At 38.4% G+C, this 22,892-nt stretch overlaps 1 protein-coding gene across 9 annotated transcripts in view; it reads right to left on the reverse strand.

Moving 5' to 3' along the window:
* The window catches only part of MGA (MAX dimerization protein MGA), a 143,723-nt gene that overhangs the window by 72,231 nt on the left and 48,600 nt on the right, over nt 1–22,892 (reverse strand). For 5 of the 9 annotated variants that reach the window (XM_063088808.1, XM_063088809.1, XM_063088803.1 and 2 more), the window contains exon 1: nt 4,482–4,536. The exons of 3 other annotated variants lie outside the window; for them this stretch is intronic. The gene's annotated coding sequence lies outside the window, so the exon portion shown is untranslated. Of the gene's footprint in view, nt 1–4,481; nt 4,537–16,867; nt 16,931–22,892 lie in introns of those variants that run through there. One more of the 9 variants, XM_063088806.1, reaches the window with a different exon arrangement.

Below are 22,892 nucleotides of genomic sequence, written 5' to 3' on the forward strand. Positions count from 1 at the left end.
AAGATATATCAAGGGTAAAACGTTCAGAAGAGTTGTAGATTACACTACATTTCTTTCAAAAAAAAAAAAAAAAAGCTTATAAAGCCAAAGAATGAAAAGAACATGTACATATTTGCTTGACATAGGTTATCTCTGGAAAAAAAGAAAAGGAATTGGTGGTACTGATTATATCCAAGGAAAACAGCGTAGCCTGGAAAATATGTACCCCTTGACAGTTTCTAAATTTTGTGCCTTGTGAACATTTTTTAAAAAGTTAAATTTAAATTATTTAAAGTTATAAAGAAAGAGGCCACATATGAGTGTATGATTCCACTCATATGAAATGTCCAAGATCAGCAAATCTACAGAGACAAAAAATAGATCAGAGGCTTCCAGAGGAGTGGAGAGGGGTAACTGGAACTAACTGCTGCTAATGGGTATGGAGTTCCTTTTTGGTGTATACTTCAAAACGGTGAATTTTCTATGAATTATATCTCAATTGAAGTTATAAAGAAGTCTCAGATTGTTAAATTAAACCGAACTGACATGCTAGATTAAAGCTATCATTACTAGTTTTTATACAAAAAGGAAGATGCCACATCACTACTCCTATGCAAGTGGGTCAGTAATTTTAATCAATCAAATTCAACCACTTATTGGTCCTCTCCATTTTAATTAAAGTCTAATTTTACCTTTCCATCAGAGCTAATGATGAGCAGCAAAATCACCTGATCTTAATTTTACCTCTTCTTACAGGATTGGCCACACAATTTTTTTTAAAAAGTCCAAAAATTAAGTATTTGTTAGCCTGAGGATAACAGATATTGCGGAAATCAAGACTTCAAAAAAGTTGGCTATTGTTTCACATTACAACTTGAGATAAAAATAGAAACCCACTTCCTAACACTAAAGCACTAATATTCAGGAAAGGTGAAAAAAAATCTCTCCTCTGATTTAGAGCTTATTTTTAAGAGATAGATGAAATTTAAGGTAATTCTTTTCAAAAGCTGCCTCAGGCTTTTTCACCCATGAAGTCGATTGGTTTTCTAAAACTAACGTGCTTGGGCAATACCTATCACGAAAAATACAAAAAAGTTCAGAATTTCTTATTCTTTCTTTTGTGTGCGTGGCTGGCCAGTACTGGGAATCAAACCCTTGATCTTGGTGTTACAAGGCTGCGCTCTAAACGAGCCAACACAGCCCCAGAATTTCTTAATTACCTCCTATAACATTAAAATCTTGGTTTTCAGATCATTACAAATAAAGCAAGGACAGAACTGTATTAACCGGTGCTTTAAAAATCACTATCTTTTAAAGATTAATCTATGAAATGTCAAAGATCCAACTGACAGAAGTCCAGTTTAGTGAACAATTACAGAGTGCACCTGAAGTAGATTTTACACTACTTTTATATATACATATTCCAAGTTTTTCCTTTTGCCTAAACAAAAAAATTAAGTGCAGAAAAGTCAGATTCCCCTATTTCAACTTTGTATATAGGCATCTAATATAACAAAAAATGTAAAAATATTCATGAAGACAGGAAAAAAGTTAGAACTTTAAGAGTTATGATTTGTATAAGGTCTTTTCAAAAAACTGCAATCAAGTTACTCCATTAGTTGGTGGAAATGCTACTCATGAAGAAATAAATCTCCTTCCAGCTAGATTCTAAAAATACTCTGTATTTGTCTCCCTAAAACCTTTAAGGAAAACCAGTTTTCGTACATGCACCTTAAAGTCCACAAAATTTCAGTTCAGCTTTTCAACATCAAGCATTTATCTAGATAACATAACTGTGATAAAGAACTGAGAAAATAAGCGTAGTTGTGGAGAGGAAAATACTCTCAGTAACATTCTGAAACGTTACATCAGAAGAAACACATAAGCTTTCACAGAGAATATTTTCAGGTAAGTAATGCGGCAAGTTCCATAAACTTATAATTTCAGAGTTCCTTCTCTAAATGTCTTTTCACCAGTGATCTCTTTGGGAAATGTTTAACTACTAAAGCAATGACCCTTATACAACGCACAAAATATACTACTTTACTAGGTAGTTACCTAATTCAATGATTTATGTACTGTTCCAAAAACATTTTTTTAACTACACCAAATCAAATTTCCAAATCAATTCCATCACTTTAAAAACACAAATATTCAAATGCTGATCAACACATTGTGAATGTTTCCCAAGGTGCTAAAGATAACCACAACCTTTCATACAATAAATACATTACTGTATGACAAGCGCCAAGATGTTAATTCGTTCCTTAACATAATCCTTCGCTACAAGTATGTGATGTATACGTTAAATTGTTTTTGAAACTCAAATTTTTAGAGAATAGTTTCACTCGAATTTACCAATGTGTATATCATACTTCTTAAAAATGGAATGTGGATATAAATATAATCAGGAAAATATGACAACAAATGGTGGCAAAGACAGTAAAATTGCCAACTACTTTCTTAATCGCTGTTAATCGTCATTAGTTTAATTTTACTCATTAAGTAAACAGTACTTACTATTTATTAAAAAGCACTCACTTCGGACCAGATAATATCCTGGGCACTTTATCGTCACAACGTTATAGGATAAATTTCTGAAACATTTTAGGTTTCAAAACACAGAATTGCAATTGCCTGAGATAGTACTACTTCTTATCCCAAATACCATTGTTATTACTGACTTCGGGCGCGCTTTCTATCCCTAGAAATTAACCAATGACTATGACTTGGCGCTAGCAAGCTTTCGGGTCCGCCAACAGTTGCATAAATAGAATTTGAAGAATTTTTATGGCAGAAACGGACAGTAGTCAAACTTGGAGTAAGTACGCCAAGGTACTCAGGGCACTGAATTTCCTCGTCTTTAGCTGGTGTTTTCTGTTAAGCAGACCCAACCGACACAATCACTGGAAACAACGCTAGGGCAGCAAGAAGCTCTAGCGCTAATTCAATACCCTTGGAAGTGAAAGGGCTTCCCGCCCGTCCAGGAGAGGCGCAGTCGCCGTCGACTACCACGGGCGACGCGGCTTTTCAACTGCAGAGGCCAGCTGGCCAAGAACCACGTGAAAAAATGCCGCAAGGAAAGCTCTTCCGGGGAAGAGGAGTCCGGACAAATCACGTGCAGCCGTCCGGAACCCGGTAATCGCTCGGCGGGACCCAGCCGCATTCTGTTACCGTGGAGACTAAAAGAACCAGCCAGCCGGCGCTCCCCAGCCAGCCCCCTTCCAAGCAACCGTCACGCCACCCCCAAGCACTTTCCCTGCAGCCTAACTGCGGCGTCGTGCCCAAAAAGGGGCAGAGCAAGCAGTTAGTTACAAGGGATTCCGCCACAAAAGCCTAGCGAGCTCAACGACACGCACGGGCAGAGCGCGGGTGGGCTCGAGACTTCTCCTGATCCACGTGTCCGCTCCGGCGACGCGAGCCTTGGGAGAATGGACTTCCCTGAGGAGTGTAACTTTGGTTTCTCATGTTGTTCTGCCATTAGTAACCCCGTCTTTCAGGCCTCCTTAACCCCTCCCTGTTTCCACCCTCGCCAGAGAAAGGAGGCATTCCCAGGGTCCGAAAGGCAAGGCAAAAGTCTTCACAGCAAGACACTACCACGTTTCTCTCTTGACCCAGCCTGAAATAATCCCTAACTTCTCCATCCTCTTCCCACACATAGATACCTCAACTTTGGTTACTGGTGCTCGGAAAGGTTTATCAATATCCTAGACTCACCTTAAACTGAGAGCAGAGACCTATACCCCCACTTGACAATTTTAACAGAAACGGGAAACTCCACAAAAAGAACTAGCCAAAGGCTGCCCCCATAAGGGGGAAAAAATAACACCTGCTCTCCCACCTGTTTTCCCCTCCCTCAATTCTGCACTTAAGAACCACCGGTCCTTTGTTTACAAGTTCCCACCCCTATAGAGCTCACTTCCTAGTCCTCCTTCTTTATTAAACTCTCAGTCCTGCCTCAACAATTTGACCGGAAATTACAAGCTAGAAGAGACGTTTGTGCAGGTGTCAAAACGCTGCATCCAGCTCCTTAGAAAAGCGACGTCGGCACCGTTGGAACCCCGAAACCTGAGCTCCACAACGCAAAGCGCATAATCACGGCTCTTGACCTAGAGCCCGGCGTGGGGCTGTAAGTCGTCACGCGGATCGTACCACGCGGTGCAGCACCCCACGCTCGCGAGGGCAGGGCCGCGCCATGGGCGCTTCTCACCCCGCCCGCCTCGTGGCTAATCTCTCTGGCGTCGATGTTCCCAGTTAGTTTGCTCCGCGACGCGGAAGTGAGGCCGGGGACGCGCGCGAGGCGACATGCGCAGCCTGGCTTGGGGGACCATAGGCGCGCGCCAAAGGCGGCCCCGCGCAAGGCCCGGCCTGACCCGGGCGTGCGAAGATCTCTCAGCGGAACGCTTCTCACGCCGTTCAAATACACAAGAGCTTCAAACTCTCGAAAAACTCCAATCGGGCCAGCACTACGGCAAAGCCCTCCACCCAGGCCCGAGAGTTACCGTGCGGGGCGTGGCCGGCCTCACCCGGAGTCCTTCACAACCCGCTGGGGGCGGGTTATTCTGTTCGGTTCACGCACCGTGTGTCCGCTCCAGCTGAAGAGCCTGCGCGCGCACCGGACGACCACGTCACCGCGCACGCGCTCCTACCCGCGCGGAGCCCGCCGCGCAGGCGCAGAAGGAGGCGCGAGCAGCACCTCCCTTGCCCCTCCCCCAACACCAGGAGGCCAAACGGCCCGGGAGCAGCGACGAGACCCTTGGGATCCGCCCCCGGAGCTGAAGCCGCTGCCCTTCCGGGTCCCAGCAATCCAGAGAAGCCTACTGAAGCTTCTAGAATCAAGAAAGGCGAGGCAAGAGGGAGGCACCCAATTTCCTCAGCTTCGCACACGAAGCCTTCGTGAATACTGTGAAACCATTGCCCTCCCGGCCTTTCTCAGCTGTGCCTTCCACCCTTTCCCTTGGGCTCCTCTCCGGCCCCGCCCCTGCGGCGCCCAGCCCCACCCACACGGGGCTCCGCAGACCCCCTGGCTTCACAAGCCGGTCAAACGTACCGAGGTCTACCTCCCCAAAGTGCTGGGGGCTTGGACAGCGCCGAAGCGTCGGGAAACCTTCAAGCAAAGACCTTGAAAGACCGGTGGTCAGGTTTACAACATCCACGACCGAAGAACGTTAGGAAAATAGGGAGACCGAAAGCCTCACTGCGGAGTTGGGAAGGAAAGAAGGGCTGCCATGCCACTGAGTTGTCTGATTAAAAGATGAAAGATGTCTTGATAAAATAGTGAAAACAGGGAAGCAAGAAATTTGCACGAAAGTATTATCCGAAGCTTTAGTGCCTTGATCCTGTGTGTTCAATTTTTGTTTCTTGAAGACAGCTGAGCTATAAGGTGCAAAGAAAACATTTCCAATATCTATTGTGTCAGGTAGTTGCTAAACTAAGTCACTGGACAATATTTATCCCAACCAAACATCAAAAATCAGTTATCTTTCTCCTTCTCCACCCCTTACCAGCTGTTCTTTCTTCTATGCTGGTAACACATCCGTAAAATGGAAGAGTTTAAAGTGAGAGACAAAAAAGAAGTAGGGAGTAGGAGAGCAGAAATTGTGGTCAGTGTTCCAAAACTGCTCTTTTTTTCTCTCTCAGAAGAATTAAAAAGTACAGAGAATGTACTAAATGCCAGGTGACTTAATACAAAACACTATGAAGGAGAATGGGGAGATTGAAAAGAAGGAGCCAAGAGGAAGAGGCTTATCCAACAGGACTGATCTGACCTACTTTTCACTTAGAAGGATCATCTTTCTCCTCGTTTTGCTCTTCCTGACAGGATATGCGACAACATGGGCAGAAATTGTGCTGAAATAGTGTGGCCTGGAAAACGTGTAGGCTAAAGTTTACAGACTTCTGAAGTTCTGAAACACTCAATCCAAGCACTATCGGCAAGATCCTAAGCAAAACTGAAAAATAAGTTTCTTTAATATCTCCCTTCTCTTTCCTGACCCCCAGAACCTCCTTCCTAGAAGCTGCCCTGTCAGAATCTCCCACTTCATCCAAGAATGCCTTACTCTTAAGGGTCTAAGGTTTCCTCATATAAAATTTCCATTTTTTGAAGCAGAAATAAAATTTGTGTTGATTCAGCATTAAAGCATCAGATCCTAAGGTGTGAAATGACTGGTTAACAACCTTGCATCCCAAAAGATACAAGTTAACCCAAATGATATCTCTAATTGGGGAATCTGTGAGGATAAACTTCAGGAAAGAAGGGAAGTGGAGATTCTCTTTCGGTACTCTTTCCCTACTCCAGACAAACATATTACAAAATGCCAGATACTTTTAAAAAACAACAACGCTAAACTTTCAAGATTCAGCACTAGATCTCCTAGTGGGAAAGGTACACTACCCATAGTATTTCAAAGTGGAGTCTGCCTAACCTATAAAGGTCGTATCATCAAGAATCTGAAAGTCCTGTAAGAATTTGTAAATGTTGTTTTTATATGATCATCTAAAAATAATATTTCCACAACCATTTCAGTGATCCAGTTTTGGTTTACCATCATTCTAGTACGCAGTAACCACCTGTTTTCCTTTTTTTTTTTTTTTTTTTTTTTTTTTGGTGGCTGGCCACTATGGGGATCCAAATCCTTGACATTAGTGTTACAAGGTGGTGCTCTAACCAGCTGAACAAACTAGCCAGCCCATTACATTCAACTTTAAATGCAGTGTTTCTCAAACTTAGGTCCTTTGTTGTGTTCTTTGGACATAAGAACTTTCCTTTAAAAGACATCCTTATATAACCCAAGGTTTTAAAATGCCACGCTAACTGCTAAAGTTGACACTCATAAGTTTCACCTTGCTACTAGAATTCTCTCAGTTACCATAGCTCACCTTGTTGGTCTAGCCTAATACAAAAAAAAAAAAATCTTTCCCTTGATTCTCCTTGGTTTAACTTTCAAGGAGGTTTTACTAAATATTAAGGGGCAGGAAAAACCATCAGAGAAAATGCATAGAATATAAACTAGTATGTATAAAATTTTGAACCCAGATTGCTCTATCGGTATAGGCACTATACCATTTATGTGCACATTATTCCCATTAAACAAATATTTGAGTGCCTCCTATATGCTGATGATAGGGGAAAGACTGGTATATCATGCACTGTCCAGATGCCTACACTAGTAACCCCATAGAGTTGGCACAACTGAAGTAACAGAATCCATGACCAAGACAAACTATCCCTTATCCAATCTATTCAGATCCCTCCTTTTCAGTTCTGATTTTTACGAAGACAAACATAACTTTCTCAAATGACTAAAAGAGAAAAGACCTCACTACTCTTCAGATGAGACCATCAGCAGCCCCCAAAAAATCCTGGGTTGTGGTCTTGTTTACAATATATCAATTCAGTATGATAAAGAACAGTCATAGAACAAGAGCTACATACAGACTGAGTTACAAAAGAGGCTTGTTTTTTTACAAAAAGTCCTTCACTAGCCAATCTAAAACTTTTAGGCAGTAGGGAATAAAAAAAGGATCATAAAAGCTTGTATCCAACTCCATCCTTGCCTATCATTTCCTTTTTTTAACCCAACTTTATGACTTGGTGGGTCTTGCCCCATTTAGTACTACAACTAAAACCAAGTCATGCTGAAGGGCAAAGTATGATTGGCTCCAATATCTATAACTTGGACTAAGGAATTAAAAATGGCAAGAGTCCTGCCCTCAAAGAGCTAATAATCTACTCAGCGAAGAGCTTTCAAAGTTTCTTAATCATATCTCTCCAACCTGAGGAAGAACAAAAACATGTTTCTTAATCAGCATAGTAATGTGATTAAAAGCATGTTTTAGAAAATGTCTGTTAAGAGAAGGGAGGATGAAAAGGAAAATAGAAATGTGATGGAATGTAATCAACGTTCATTAAGTAACAGCATTCCTTCTTGCTGCCCCGTATCTCAAACCCACATGACCATGTTCCTCACCCTTTGCCTAAGATCTTCCCAGATTGCCTCAAATCTCCTATTCACCCTTCATGCTTAAGCTTAAATGTCACTTCTTCAAGAAACTTTCCCTAAACCCCAAGATCAAGTAAGGTTATGTATTCTCATAATACCCTATAGTTCTTTATAGCATTTTCCACAACTATAATTATTTTTAAAACTATGTATTAATGTATATCTTCCACACTAGACTGTTAGCTCCACTGTATTCCAGCGCTCATTAGCACAATGCCTGGAACAGGGCTGACACAAAATATTTGATAAATAAATGAATATAAAATCATAGGTCCCAGTTTTTCAGGCAAGTCCAAACATCAAATATTGATTTAATGTCCAACAATGTGGGGTTTAGAAAACAAGGTCATAATACATACCCAAGTTATTTAAGCAAATAAGTATCCCTGCTTCAGCCAACATTTTTCATAGGGGTACGGATATCATAGAAAAAAACTAGTACCCAGTGACTCTTATCCCAAATTATTTCTCCTTGGGAAAATGCATAAATATTGACAGGGCAGATACTTAAAGAGATAAGAATATTTTTCTAGGGAGGTCTAATTACTTGTTGACTTATTTTTGAATGAATATTACATAGAAAATCAACAAAGACAAACAGATTCTTAGAGTAAGTTTGAAGAAATGTTATAATTTTATAATTTACCATCTGGTAATAGAAGCAACAAGTTGTAATGGAGACTGCTATCTGTGTATACCCATCTACAAGAAAAAATTAGTAAATATCTTAAATATGGAAGGATACTTTGGTAGCAGTGAATATGGTTTACTAAGATCTAAAGAAAAACTGTCAGTAATTAGTAAAATAAAGTTCAGAAAGACAGTTTGAGAAAGATTATAAAACAAAAAATAACAGAACTAAAAGAAATGTAAACAATAAAAGTTTTCAATGTAATACTAAGCCCTTAGAAGAAATGTCTTATCTAGGAAAGTATAAAAGAAAGAACAGGAAGAAGTTTACAAAACTAAGGAAAGGGCTGCCCAGAGATTTAAAACACACATGAGAACAGTATAAAAACAGAAACTAGAGCTACTGGCCAAAGAAGAGGACTGGGATGCAGCAAGTAAACTGCAAGACCAGAATCAAGCAAAAATTAAGAAGTCTCTGACAGAAAAATACACTGGAAAATTGTCTTCAAATGCATATGAAAGAAGCCATACTTACTTCTTTGTATGAAGGGAACCACTACCTCACAGAAATGAGCTATGATGGTCAACACAGAATATTCCTAGACTATTGGACACCACTACCTCACAGAAATGAGCTATGATGGTCAACACAGAATATTCCTAGACTATTGGACATCACAGACCAGTAAAACTTCTCCCCAAAATATTTAAAGAACCATCATAAGGTGAACAAAATTTTACCTTACAAAATATACCACCTACTATTATCATGATTTCTTTTTAAAAAGCAGACATTTTAAGATCTAAAAACTAGAGAGAACATATAATGATTAAGTCTTTTATTTTTAATACATTTAAATAGATGAAAATTTCACTATATTGTCCTTATTTTGTGATATACCACTGAAAAATTCTTTGCAGATAGGTATTTAGAAATGACTGATCAGCCATATAGCACTTTCCTAGAAAGCTAAGATTTGGTCTTCTGAGAAGAAAATAACATACAACAGGCCTGGGATGGGATATAAGTCACCTTGCCAAGAAACCAAGAGTCAGCTTTTCCTCATTAGTAACAATACAGAAGAGGAGGATGTTAGCCAGGAGACACGCCCATCCAGACCAAAGGACAGCCACAACATTAGCAAGCTACTTTGAGTGTTTTGGGGGATGGGGTGGGCGGGGGGAGAAACACAGAACACAGGATGATAGCCTTTACACTGGGACAAGATCCTGGAACTTTGGTAAAGCTACAGAACAATGTAGTGAAACCACGTTCAGAGTGAGTGAACCATCTACCCAATCACTGCATACCTAAGAAAAACTGTGGAATAGTGGCAAAGGAAAAGACAGGTCAAGCTATACTTAGTTTAAGCTGGGCTCCAGGCATATCAGACACAGGATAGAAAAACTTGTTTTACGTGAAAAGTAAACAGAATGGGATTTTAAATATTACTTTAAAATAAACCCTATAAGTAGATTTTATACTCTTCACCTTTACTAACAGTGTTGGCTGTGATCTAACCACTGGAGGGCAGGAAACACCTGTTAAAAGAGGAAAAAGCTGTTCTGAAAGAACAACATAAAGATCATGCACCAGCCAGCCACCAAAAAATAAAGATCATTCAAGCAACTTGAATGTAGTATATAATGCAAATTATTTATACATAGACTATAAATTGTAGAGATTACACAGAGCCAATATTTTCATCACAGGATTAGTTCTACCCAACATTATCAGGGTTATCTATCCTTAATAAATAAGGATAATGAATGTTTATTTAACTGATTGTAAGCACCAACTATGTGCTAGACACTAAACCAGGGATAAATGAATAAATAAAAACAAGTCCCCTCAAGAAGCTCAAGTTCCAGATGAAAAGACAGAATAATCATATTACAAAACTGTAGTTGGCAATGTGAAAAAAGCCTTTTGGGAACACTGTAGAAACTCACTGAGCCTAGGGGAATTAGAAGGGAACTTTTTCAGCTGGGTCTTGAAGGAGAAATAACAATAAGAGGAGAGGACATCATAGGCAGTGGCTATATAGATGGTAAACAAAGAACTACAATAACTTACCCAGAATTGAGAGATATGGCTGCCTTTGTAAGGGGAAAATACTGAAGCAAAGATCAACGCTTACAAGGTAAGATTAACACCACGTAAGAGTAGTAAGCTCATTTCATAGGGGAGTTATATAGGACACTTAGGACACCTGGTAAAGTATTCATCCAATCTATAAGTCCATAATGTTCAATTTATTCACTCAAACATTTAGATCCCTATTGTTTTTATTTTTTTATTATTTTTTGTTTTTCTTCTTTAATTTCTTTTTTTAATTATTTTTTCAGAACCCTATTCTGTACTGTCAAATATTTACAAGAGGTTTAGAAAAGAAAAACTATAGAAGCACAGTGGAAGGGTGAACAATTACTGAGACAGCAAGTAAGGCTTAGCGTTACAGAAAGTCTAGAAGTTGACAAAGCAGATAAGGGAGGGAAGGATATTCAAAGCAGAGGCAACAACTTGCACAAAAGCACATGATATAGAAGAATGGAATATTCATTAATTCCTCAAGTCAAACATTTATTGAGCACTTACCATGTATAGATCATGGAACACAAAGTCAAGACATGATTCCTGTCCTCAGTAGCTTACAATCAATGATCAAACTATTATCTGGGCTGGCCGCTTAGCTCAGTTGGTTAGAGCGCACCCTTATAACCCCAAGATTACAGGTTCAGATCCCCGTATAGGCCAGACATAAGGGAAAAAAAAAAAAAAAAAAGACAACCTATTATCAGATAACTAATAATCAATGATAACACCAAAGAATGCTGTTGGTTGCCTGTCCAGGGTATAATGGAAGCACAAACAAAGGGGGCAGCTAAGTCAGACTGAGCGGTCACAGAAGAATTCCCAGAGGAAGTAAAGAATTACTTCTGGTCATTGGTAAAGATGGTATGAAAGATGACAAGACTAGAAACCAGGAAGACTCTTCTCCATATCCATCAACACAGTTGCTCACATTAGTAACCCAAGTCATTCAGAAACATCTTACTTCTCTTCCTCCTACATCTAGTTAATCATCAGACCTTCCTGTTGTTTCTACATCCCTGACCTTCCTGACCATTATATGCTTTCAAACCACCACATATCTGTCCTTCGTAGAACTTACCACAGGTCTAACTTTTATATTTATTTGTATAATTGTCTTATCTCTCCCATTAATCCCACCCCTACAAATTGAACTATAAGTTAGGAATTGTTTCCTTTTTAACCTCTACATTGTACCCTCATTTCTATCACAGTACCTGACAATTAGAAGCACTCAATTTAAAACATTTTGAACCCACACATTTCATACCACCTCCACTGTCGCTGCCCTAATCCAAACCACCAGAAGGCAGCTCTTACCCAGACTACTGCAATAGGCCTTTTTTTTTACTTTTTTTTTTTTTTTTCTTTTGCAATAGACTCTTAACTTGACCTCTAGGCATTCAATCTGGTGCTCCTCTAATCCATTATCTGCAGCATCAAGGAACCCTTTCTAAACATTAATTAGTTTATGCCATTTCTGCTACAAACCTTTCATTAACTTCCCATTTCATTTAGAATAAATCCAAACTCCTTAATATAGCCTACAGATCTCTGCATTCACATCAATCTCCTCATAACGCGCACACTCCAGGCACAATGACCTATTCCCCAAATGCTCCAAACCCTTTCTTACCTCAGGGTCTTTGCACAACCTTTTCTCTTTGCCTGGAAAGCCTCCAGTCCCAAAAAATCTTCACTTAGTTAACACCTATTTATCCTACTGGTCTGTCTAAATGCCACTTCCCCCATAATGCTATCCCTACCACCTAAATTCTCTCTCACAGTATCCTGTTTTGTTCCTTCATAGCACGTATCAAAACATACTTATGGGCCAGCACGTGGCTCACCTGGGAGAGTGTGGTGCTGATAACACCAAGGCCACGGGCTGGGATCCCTATCTAGGGATGGCCGGTTAGCTCACTTGGGAGAGCGTGGTGCTGACAACACCAAGAGTTAAAAACCCTTTTTTAAAAAAAAGGGTCATCTTGGGCCGAGCCCGTGGCACACTCGGGAGAGTGCGGTGCTGGGAGCGCTGCGACCCTCCCACCGAGGGTTCGGAGCCTACACGGGAATGGCCGGTGCACTCACTGGCTGAGTGCCGGTCACGAAAAAGACAAAAAAAAAAAGGGTCATCTTTAAAAAATATATACACACACACACACACATACACACACACACTTATTTAATTACGATTATTTAATATCTGTCTCCTCCACAAATAAAAGCTAACATTTACTGAGCATTTTCCATATACAATTGACCCTTGAACAACATAGGTTTGAATTGCATGGTCCCTATACATGGATTTTTTCAATTTATTTAAATGTACTTAAATGTTTTTTAAATGTATTTTCTCTTCCTTACGATTTTCTTAATATCATTTTTTTCCTCTAGCTTACTTTATTGTAAGAGTACAGTGTATAATACATAAAACATATATGTTAATCAATTGTTTATGTTATCAGCAAGGCTTCCAGTCAACAGCAGGCTAGGAGTCAAAAGTTATACTCAGATTTTTGACTGCGAAGGGGTCACCACCCCTAACCACCAGGTGTCCCAGGGTCAACTGTATTAATTCATTTAATCCTAGAAAACAATGAAGTAGGCACTACTATTCTCATTTTACAGATGATAAAACTGAGGCATAGAGAGGTTAAGTAATTTGCACAAGGTCATAAAGCAGTAAGAAGTATAAATTTGAACCCAGATATTCTGGCTCCAAAGTTCACACTTTTAATCACTATGCTATAGAGTAACCATTGAGAGAGTAACCATGTCTATTTAGCACATCATATACTCAGGCCTGGTGCTAGATACAAAGCAAGCATTCACACACTTGCAAAATTAACTTATTAGCAAATAATTAAGAGGTAAATTATTAGATTTAGAAGTATAAGGGAGAGGGATAAGAATAAAATGAGTCAGAAGCAATGATGATAGTGTCAATTTTGGACATAATGAATTAAAAGCAGGTCAGGAACATCTTAAACCACATCAGCTTAATTAAAAGACCACAAACCTCTAGAGAGTTGATAGAGGGGCTCTAGGAAGTCCAGGAACACCCTAGATATGCAAACTTTAGTGTATCTGTGTACTTTTCTGGAAAGAAAGACATACCCTAATCAGATTTTTAAAAGAATAGGTAATCCCCCAAGTATATAGGAACCATTGATCTAAGTGAAAATGTCTAGTAGGCATTTGGAGAAAAGTGGTGAACCTTAGCTAAATACAAAGATTGGAAAGTAACTGAAGACAGGGGTTTGGAAAAGTTTGCCCAAAAATGTAGAGTGAAAGATCTCAAAGGGTTATGGTTAGAACCCTGGGGAAACAGACATACAGAGGTCAAGTGGTAAAAGAAGAATCTAGGAAGGAGGAAGAGAAGATGTAGTCACAGAGATAAGAGAAAAATAGGTAAGAGTAGCATCACTGCAGCTAAAGAGGAGGAATGTCTCAAAGAATAAGAAAACAGTCAGCAGGGCCTAACAATCAAGGAGTCAAGACCTTAAGAACAAAAAACTGTTCCAGGAACTACACATAGTTTCATAAGTCTGAAACACAAGGTAGAGTAGTACAATAGGACAGGTATGTATGGCCAGGATATAAATAAGTATCAGAGTCTAGTGCTCAGGAAAGAGAAATATACTGAAGAAATACACTGGGAAATCATCAATGTATTCAGAACCGTTAAAGTGAATGAAATTGTTCAGGTAGAGCATATAGAGGTGGGGGCTCTGTCCTGGAATCCAAGAATGAGCTTGGGGGAGGATGTCCTATGAAACTCTTAAAACTATAAGCAGAAGTTTGTATAATGTACATATATGCCATTTTCAAGAGAGAGTCCATAAATTTTATCAAATTTTCAAAGGGGTATATGACCCCATAAAAGGTTAAGAACCACAGAAGCTGAATCAGAAAAGAGAACCTAGCTAGAAAGTAACTCTGAAGAACATAAACATATTTTAAAAAACTTGAAGCTTATCCAATGGTATCAACAATACTGAAGAACTAATGTGTACATGGAAAAGAGGCATGGAACTCAGGAAAAAAATATTTTAATTGGTATTATATGTATATAAGTATTTTCAAACTTTTCTGACTGTGACTCACAGTGAAAAATACATTGCTAACCACTGTAAACACACAGTTTACTGAAAAAATTTTCAAGTAACCTGGAATGACACCAATACATGACACTAATTCTCTAAAATGTTTATTTCTAAAAACATAGGGAAAATGGTCGAAGTTTATAAAGTGCAGATGATTTAGGGCTTGATTTTTGTTTCTGCTTTTTAGTCATTTTGAAATGCCTTTGATATTTAGGTATTTCTCTTTAATTTACTTCTTTTTAGTTATTATACATACAAAAATCTTTTTAAACTAATTTTTCTTTGTCTAACACCAGTAAGATCTTATTAGCATGCAGAAAGAAAAAGCTCCTTGTCTGAATAAACTAGGTAACTGACATAATGATCATTTTTTCTTTCAAGAACCAAAATTAAAATGTCCCCTGGCTTCCCTACCTTACCAGTTTTATTTACCCTTGACTTATAACATGTCTCACTACCGGAAGAAGGGCGGAAGAGAGGGAAGGGTAGGCCGATAAGATTCAGCAAGAATAGAGGAAACACGAATGCCCTAAAGAGTAATGGTTCCTCTGAGAGTGGGTCTGCACTTCAGAAATCTCACTACAAATGCACAATTTAACGGATTAAAGCTTTAGAGAAAGGACAACAGCAGACAACCAAAGCAGTTACACAATGTAGTTAAGAACAAAGGTTCTTAAAAAAAAAAAAAAAAAAAAAAAAAGAACAAAGAACAAAGATTCTAGAGTCACACTGAATCCCAACTCTACCACTTCCTGATTATGGTAACTTGGGCAAATTACTTAATTTCTTTGTGTTTCAGTTTCTCATCTTCAACATGGGAATAATATAACAATACCTACTTCAGAGGGCTATTAAGAGCAGTATATGAGATATAAATAAATGTAAAGCACAAAGAGTGGAATATATGCCACATGTATAGCCACTCAATAACTGTTAGCCATTATTTAACTCTTTTTTTTTTTTTGGTGGGTGGCTGGCTGGTAGAGGGATCTGAACCCTTGACCTCATGCTAATTCTTAATAAATTACTTGTAACTTAAAAAATAAATACAAGTTGGGCCGGCCTGTGGCTCACTCGGGAGAGTGCGGTGCTGATAACACCAGGGCCACGGGTTTGGATCCTATATAGGGATGGCCGGTTAGCTCACTGGGTGAGTGTGGTGCTGACAACACCAAGTCAAGGGTTAAGATCCCCTTACCGGTCATCTTTTTAGAAAAATAAATAAATAAATAAATAAATAAATAAATACAAGTCATTTGTATTATTAAAACATCTACGCAAAAGAAAACTCTTTAAAAGATCAATGTCAAAAAAGTAGATTTTGCACTTTCTTAGTAAAATTAAAGCAATGGATTTAAAAATAAAGACCCCATACTAGCCAGCCACAAAAAAAAATAAAATAAAAAAATACTCTTCAAAATTCACCCTCTAAGTTAATCTACACTGCAGGAACTGCATCTTTTCTTTATATAACATGATATACATGTATTAAATAAATATTCTTCAATAATTTGTAATTTTTTTTGTAGGGCTGGCCCGTGGCTCACTCGGGAGAGTGCGGTGCTGATAATAATTTGTAATTTTTTAAGACAATTTGTATTTTATAATAATTGTCTCTGAACCCTAAACTTAACTTTTTTATAATCATTCTAAATACCAAGGTTGTTTTCCCTATTCTCCTACATTCTCCTACTTAATTTAAAATGTCTTTTGAGAGGGCCGGCCCGTGGCTCACTCGGGAGAGTGCGGTGCTGATAACACCAAGGCCTCAGGTTCGGATCCCATATACGGATGGCCGGTTCGCTCACTGGCTGAGTGTGGTGCTGACAACACCAAGTCAAGGGTTAAGATCTCCTTACCGGTCATCTTTAAGAAAAAAAAAAAAAAAAAAAAATGTCTTTTGAGAAAATCAATAATTTTTTAAATCACCACAAAGTGTTCTGAAAATGGAAAATTCCATATAAATGCCAACTTTATTACAAAAAAAAGCAATAAAATAACCAAAAGTCACTTCATTTACACAGCTAAATTCATAATAACAATGAACTCACACTTATGTACTGATTCTTATCTTTTTAAGCTGTTGCTTATTTGTTAGTTTAATTTAATTTAATCCACCTCCAACAGTTAAGCTATGATAACCTCTATCTTGTCAAAAATCCATTTTTCAAGGTCAGGGGTTGGGAGCCACATACTGGCCAGCTGCAAAAAAAAAAAAAAAAAATGCAATTTAAAACTAACGATAAAGAACATGCGCACATACATATGCACAAAGGAACAAAGGATTATGTGGTTTTCACTCAATCCTAATAAAGAATTTTATAGCATATCTATAGTAAGAATACCTAGTTTTTTTCCTGAATCATCTCTCGGGATAAATTCCATCTCTTTACAATTTCATAACACTGTGTCAAAACTTTCTACAACTTCAAATTTGTTAAGACTTATGGAAACAAAAAATTTTTACAAAAGTAATAAATTTCTGTTTATCCTTATCCTATGTAAAATTAGCCAAAATTAAAATTTCAAATCAAGGTAAGGAATAGATTCCACTTTTTAAAATTATTCTAGATTGTATTATTTATTAGGTCAAAATTCTTAATAAACACATTTTTCTTAATGGGGAAAGAAGTTCATATTCATATATACTTTTCACATAAAAGATCTAAGATTAGAAACAAAGAAGTCTAAGAGCTCCTCAGGCAGTACACAAAAAAACCCACAAAATTGTACAAGTCTTTCCTAAAATAAATAAGTAAAAACTAAACTATGTAAACTTTCTTTTTTTCTTTACTTTTTCCCTTCTAAGATGATACCAATCGTAACATAAATGAGTCAAAATGTCATCTAAAATTATTTTCCTCCCAAACCTGCCCCCATCAAGTATGATTTTACTCCCAGTAGATTTATTCTTTTGAGTTAAGGGAGGAGTTGGCAAACTACTACAGTCCACAGGCTAGCTACAGCCCTCCACCTGTTTTTGTGCAGCCCAGAAGCAAAGAATGGCTTTAAATGACTGAAAAAAATCAAAAGAAGAATAATGTTTCATGATGTACAAGTTATATACAATTCAAGTTTATGTCCATAAATAAATACATTATTTATTTATTTATTTTCTTATTTATGTATTTTCTTTTTTTTGTCTTTTTTGTGACCGGCTGCACCGTGCTCAGCTAGTGAGCGCACCGGCCATCCCTATATAGGATCCGAACCCTCCGAACCCGCATCCTCCGAACCCGCGGCGAGAGCGCTGCTGCGCTCCCAGCGCCGCACTCTCCCGAGTGCGCCACGGGGTCGGCCCTATTTATGTATTTTCTATGGCTGCTTGTGTGCTACAATAGCAGGCTTCAATATTTACAAGAGACCATATATGGCACTTTAATGGTTTTACACTGCTGTTCAGTACATTAGGAATTGTAGTGATACAGTTATAACTTGACAACTTGTTGAGTATCACCCTTATTTGCCATACATTTTATTTTTTATTACCACTGCATATCCATCATATCAAAACAAGGAAAGATAAAAGTAGACTTTAAACATCATACTTTTAAGATGTAGTGGAGTATGGATTATCTTGTTATAAAATTAGACAGCAAAGCATTATGTTTATTATGTAAGGACACTATAGCTGTGTTAAAAGAATACAATATACATTAACATTACCAGACTAAGCTTTCATCACAATATTGTCAACTCACAAGAAAACACAGTTAGAAAAATTAGAAAATATATAATGGAGTACTTCATCACAGTTAAATTTCGTCATAAAAATGAAAACTACAAATGAGGATGCAGCCAAAGCAGGCTTCTAAGTGGCTGATGTTAGTTAGTCAAGGAAGAAAAGCCATTTATCAATAGTGAGTTGATTAAATCATGTTTTACTATAGCAGCCTAAGAAATGTGTCCAGAGAAAATAAACTTATTTAAGATTATTAGCTTTTTGGCAAGAACAGTCACTCAAAGAGTTGAAGACCCTAAGAGCAACATCAATACAAAATCAATTTCATTTATAAGTTAAAAAATAATCATGTGACATCAAGGAAAACTACTGAATGGTTTTCCTTGGCTCGTCATCAGTCAACAAATGTTACCAATACTTCTCAGTTATTATTACTCGTTTGAGGAGTTAGTGCAAGTTTGAAGTTACTAGCCTCTATGAATAACCTACATGAAACAGCAATAGGCAAGAATCATTTCAAAGCAGCTGGTGAAACACGAATTCAGTACAACTGAGGTGAGATCTGCTAAGATGTGTTAACTGATGGTCGTAAAAATACACATGGGGAGGAAAAAGGCCTAATTGGACAAATCTGTGAAGTCTGTGAAAATGGAAGATATAGCCTATAGTTATTGTTATTCATCAGAAGGTATTTTGCAGAAAATATCTGAATCTATCATGTGTTATTCAACCAATAGCACCAAGTAACTTACATGTACTTGACCATCCTTGATTTCATGAATTTCTGTCAGAAACAAAAGCTGAATATCCTGACTTGCCCTACCACTAAGCAGTTAGTAAGCTTAATAAAGGTAAAGTTTTATTGCAATTTTTTTAGCTCAGGGTGAGATGAAATTTTTCTGAACGAGAAGAAACATCCTCAACCACTACTATTGAACACTGAATGGCTTTGAAAATTAGCTTTTCCTACAGACTTGATAACAAGTCTCAATGAATTCAACATAAAGTCAAAAGGCAAAACAATGATTATATACAGAACTTATACCACAACAAAGTCATTTCAATAAAAACTATCACTGCTTAAATCACAAGTGATGTCAAGTGGCATACACTTCCTGTGCTATCAAGAGTTAAAAAAAATACGAGGATACAAGTGCTGTGGGGTGGGGTGGGGTGGGAAAGGAAGGAAGAAAAGAAAAGAAAAAACAATATGAGAGATGTCCATTCCTATACAAATTTGCAGTGGAGATATTTTCCAAGTTCAAAACACACTTCCAGCAGCATTTTTCAGGCCTTGATGCAAATGAAAAGGGAATTTCTCTATTTCAAAATCCATTTACCTGTGCAACTGAGGAGCTTCTACCCAGCCTTAAATTGGAAGTGATAAATCTTTATTTAATGTTAAAAGACAAATATCAGAAGAATCTAACAGAATTCTATAAATGCCTTGCAAGTGATGAACATGCTCAATTAGAAACATGCTTGTGAAGTGGTATCAGTATTTAGCAGTATCTGTGTAAAATGACGTTTTCAGAGATGAAATGGATAATACCTGATACAGATCAGCAATAACAGACGAATGTTCGCAACTAAGTTTGATGCTAAGGAACACTACTACCTTTGAGCCTCAATTAAATAAGGTGTTGTCCTCCCAAATGTCTCATCTATAAGTCATGTTATTACCAAAATTAAAAAGTATTCAATTATTAAATACTTCATCAATAAAAAATTTGTGGAAATTTGTTTTTCCTCTTATACCACAAGTGACCTAGAACATAAGTCAATCAAGGCATTACATTCTTCTGGCTATAACTGGATCAAAGATGGACACCTGGTTCAATTCTGGCCAATGACAGTCAGGCTAAGGATTTTTGTTTGGGTTCTTGGGTGATGATAAGCTCTCCTCCCTACTGCACTAGGCAGCAACTAGAAGGGCAGCAACTAGAGCTGTTTCAGCCATCTTGCTACCACATGACACCTAAAGATCAAATCAACACATGTGAGAAGCACATGTGAGTTCACAGAAGAAAAAAGACTGGGTCCCGGTGACCTCATCTAACGTACAAAAGCCATACTTAAAGCCAGTACTTTCCATGGACTTTTCAATAACATAAGGCAAAATATTCTCATTTGAAGCTAATTTAGTTTGGGTTTTCTGTCACTTGCAACCAAGAGTCTTAACTCATATAGAAGTTCTCCAGAATCCATGGTTCACATTTTTCAATTTTAATTTTTACAAAAATCCTAGCACATTTTAAAATAAAAAACTAACCCATATCCAACATCCTAATACAACAGTTATTCATTTCTGTTTCCTTCTAGTATACATCCACAAGCCATTCAATTTTAAACTGATAATCACTCTATTCTGAAATGATCCCTATCACCACATTCCCCCCAAGCTGGATCTCAACAGCCCTTCTATAAGCAACATGGGAGTCTTTGGACACCACTAGCCCTTGACCATATTCTTCCTGGGAACATTTACATAACAAGGGACTTCAACTCTGCTGAATAAACCCCTCACCCAGAATATGGCCTTTATTGCCTTTGCCACTATCTTTATAAAAAACAATTGCCATCTCTATGAGATCAAGTCACATGCTATCTGGAACTTTAAACCAGTTTCAGTACCAAAATAACTTGTGCAAAGTTCACACAGTTGATCCCAATCAATAACTTTCAACATTCCCTCTGATCATGTGGGCAGGCTGAACATACCACTGGCAGGTTCTACATGATGCCCCTCATGGGAACAAGGCCTATGTGCATTACTCACTGTGTTTTCTTGCTTATTCTCTGCTCTGCGGTGTAAAAATATTATTGAAAATGTCAAAAGGGCCTGCAGATATTCCTAGGTAACAGTGATAAGAAAAAGAGGAAGTATTCATGCTCACATATACCACAGAAAGTCAAGCTGTTGCAGAAACTCCACAGTAGTATAAGTGTGAAACATCTTAGGGAAAAGTATGGTGTTGGAATGATCACTATATATGACCTTAAGAAACAAAGAATACACTGTTGAAGTGATATGCTGAAAGTGATGAACAGAAGTTAATTAAAACAGAAAAACACTGCATAAAACTGAAAATGAAGATCTCAAGTGTGCATTAAAAGAGTAGATTCAATAGCATTGCAGTGAACACATACCACTTAATGGTATACTGATCATGAAACAAGCAAAGATCTATCATGATGAACTGAAAATTGAAGGGAACTCTGAATATTCAAAAGGCTGGTTGCAGGGCCGAGCCCGTGGCGCACTCGGGAGAGTGCTGCGCTGGGAGCGCGGTGACGCTCCCGCCGCGGGTTCGGATCCTATATAGGAATGGCCGGTGCACTCACTGGCTGAGTGCCGGTCGCGAAAAAGGACCAAAAAAAAAAAAAAAAAAAAAAAAAAAAAAGGCTGGTTGCAGAAATTTAAGAAAAGACACAACATTGAATTTTTTTTTTTTTTTTTTTTTGTCGTTTTTTCATGACCGGCACTCAGCCAGTGAGTGCACCGGTCAGTCCTATATAGGATCCGAACCCGCGGTGGGAGCGTCGCCGCGCTCCCCGCGCAGCACTCTACCAAGTGCGCCACGGGCTCGGCCCGAATTTTTTTTTTTTTTTAAAGATAACCGGTAAGGAGATCTTAACCCTTGACTTGGTGTTGTCAGCACCACGCTCACCCAGTGAGCTAACCGGCCATCCCTATATGGGATCCAAACCAGTGGCCTTGGTGTTATCAGCACCACACTCTCCCGAGTGAGCCACGGGCCGGCCCTACAACATTGAATTTTTAAAGATGTGTGATGATAAAGCATCTGCTGATCATGAAAATGAAAAATTCACTGACAAGTTCACCAAGGTCACTACTGATTAAAATCCGACACCAGAACAAGTCTGTAATGCTAATGAAACACCACTGTTTTGACATTATTGCCCCAAAAAGACACTGACTACATCTGATGAGACAGCCCCTACAGGAATTAAGAATGCCAAGGACAGAATAACTAACTGTTCTGGGATGTGCTAATGCAGCAGGCGCACTTAAGTGTCAACTTGATGTGATAAGCAAAGGCTTGCATCCTCACTATTTTCAAGGACTGAATTTCTTACCAGTGCATTATTATGCTAACAAAAAGGCACAGATTACCAGGGACATCTTTTCTGATAGCTTTCACAAACATTTTGTACCAGCAGTTCGTGCTCACTGCAGGAGAGCTGGACTGGATGATGACTGCAAGATTCTATTATTCCTTGACAACTGCTCTGCTCATCCTCCAGCTAAAATTCTCATCAAAAATAACGCTTATGCTGGGCCGGTCCCGTGGCTCACTTGGGAGAGGGCAGTGCTGATAACACCAAGGCCACGGGTTCGAATCCTATAGAGCAATGGCCGGTAAGCTCAC

Source organism: Cynocephalus volans, chromosome 3 (genome assembly GCF_027409185.1).
Source record: "Cynocephalus volans isolate mCynVol1 chromosome 3, mCynVol1.pri, whole genome shotgun sequence".
NCBI lineage: Eukaryota > Metazoa > Chordata > Mammalia > Dermoptera > Cynocephalidae > Cynocephalus > Cynocephalus volans.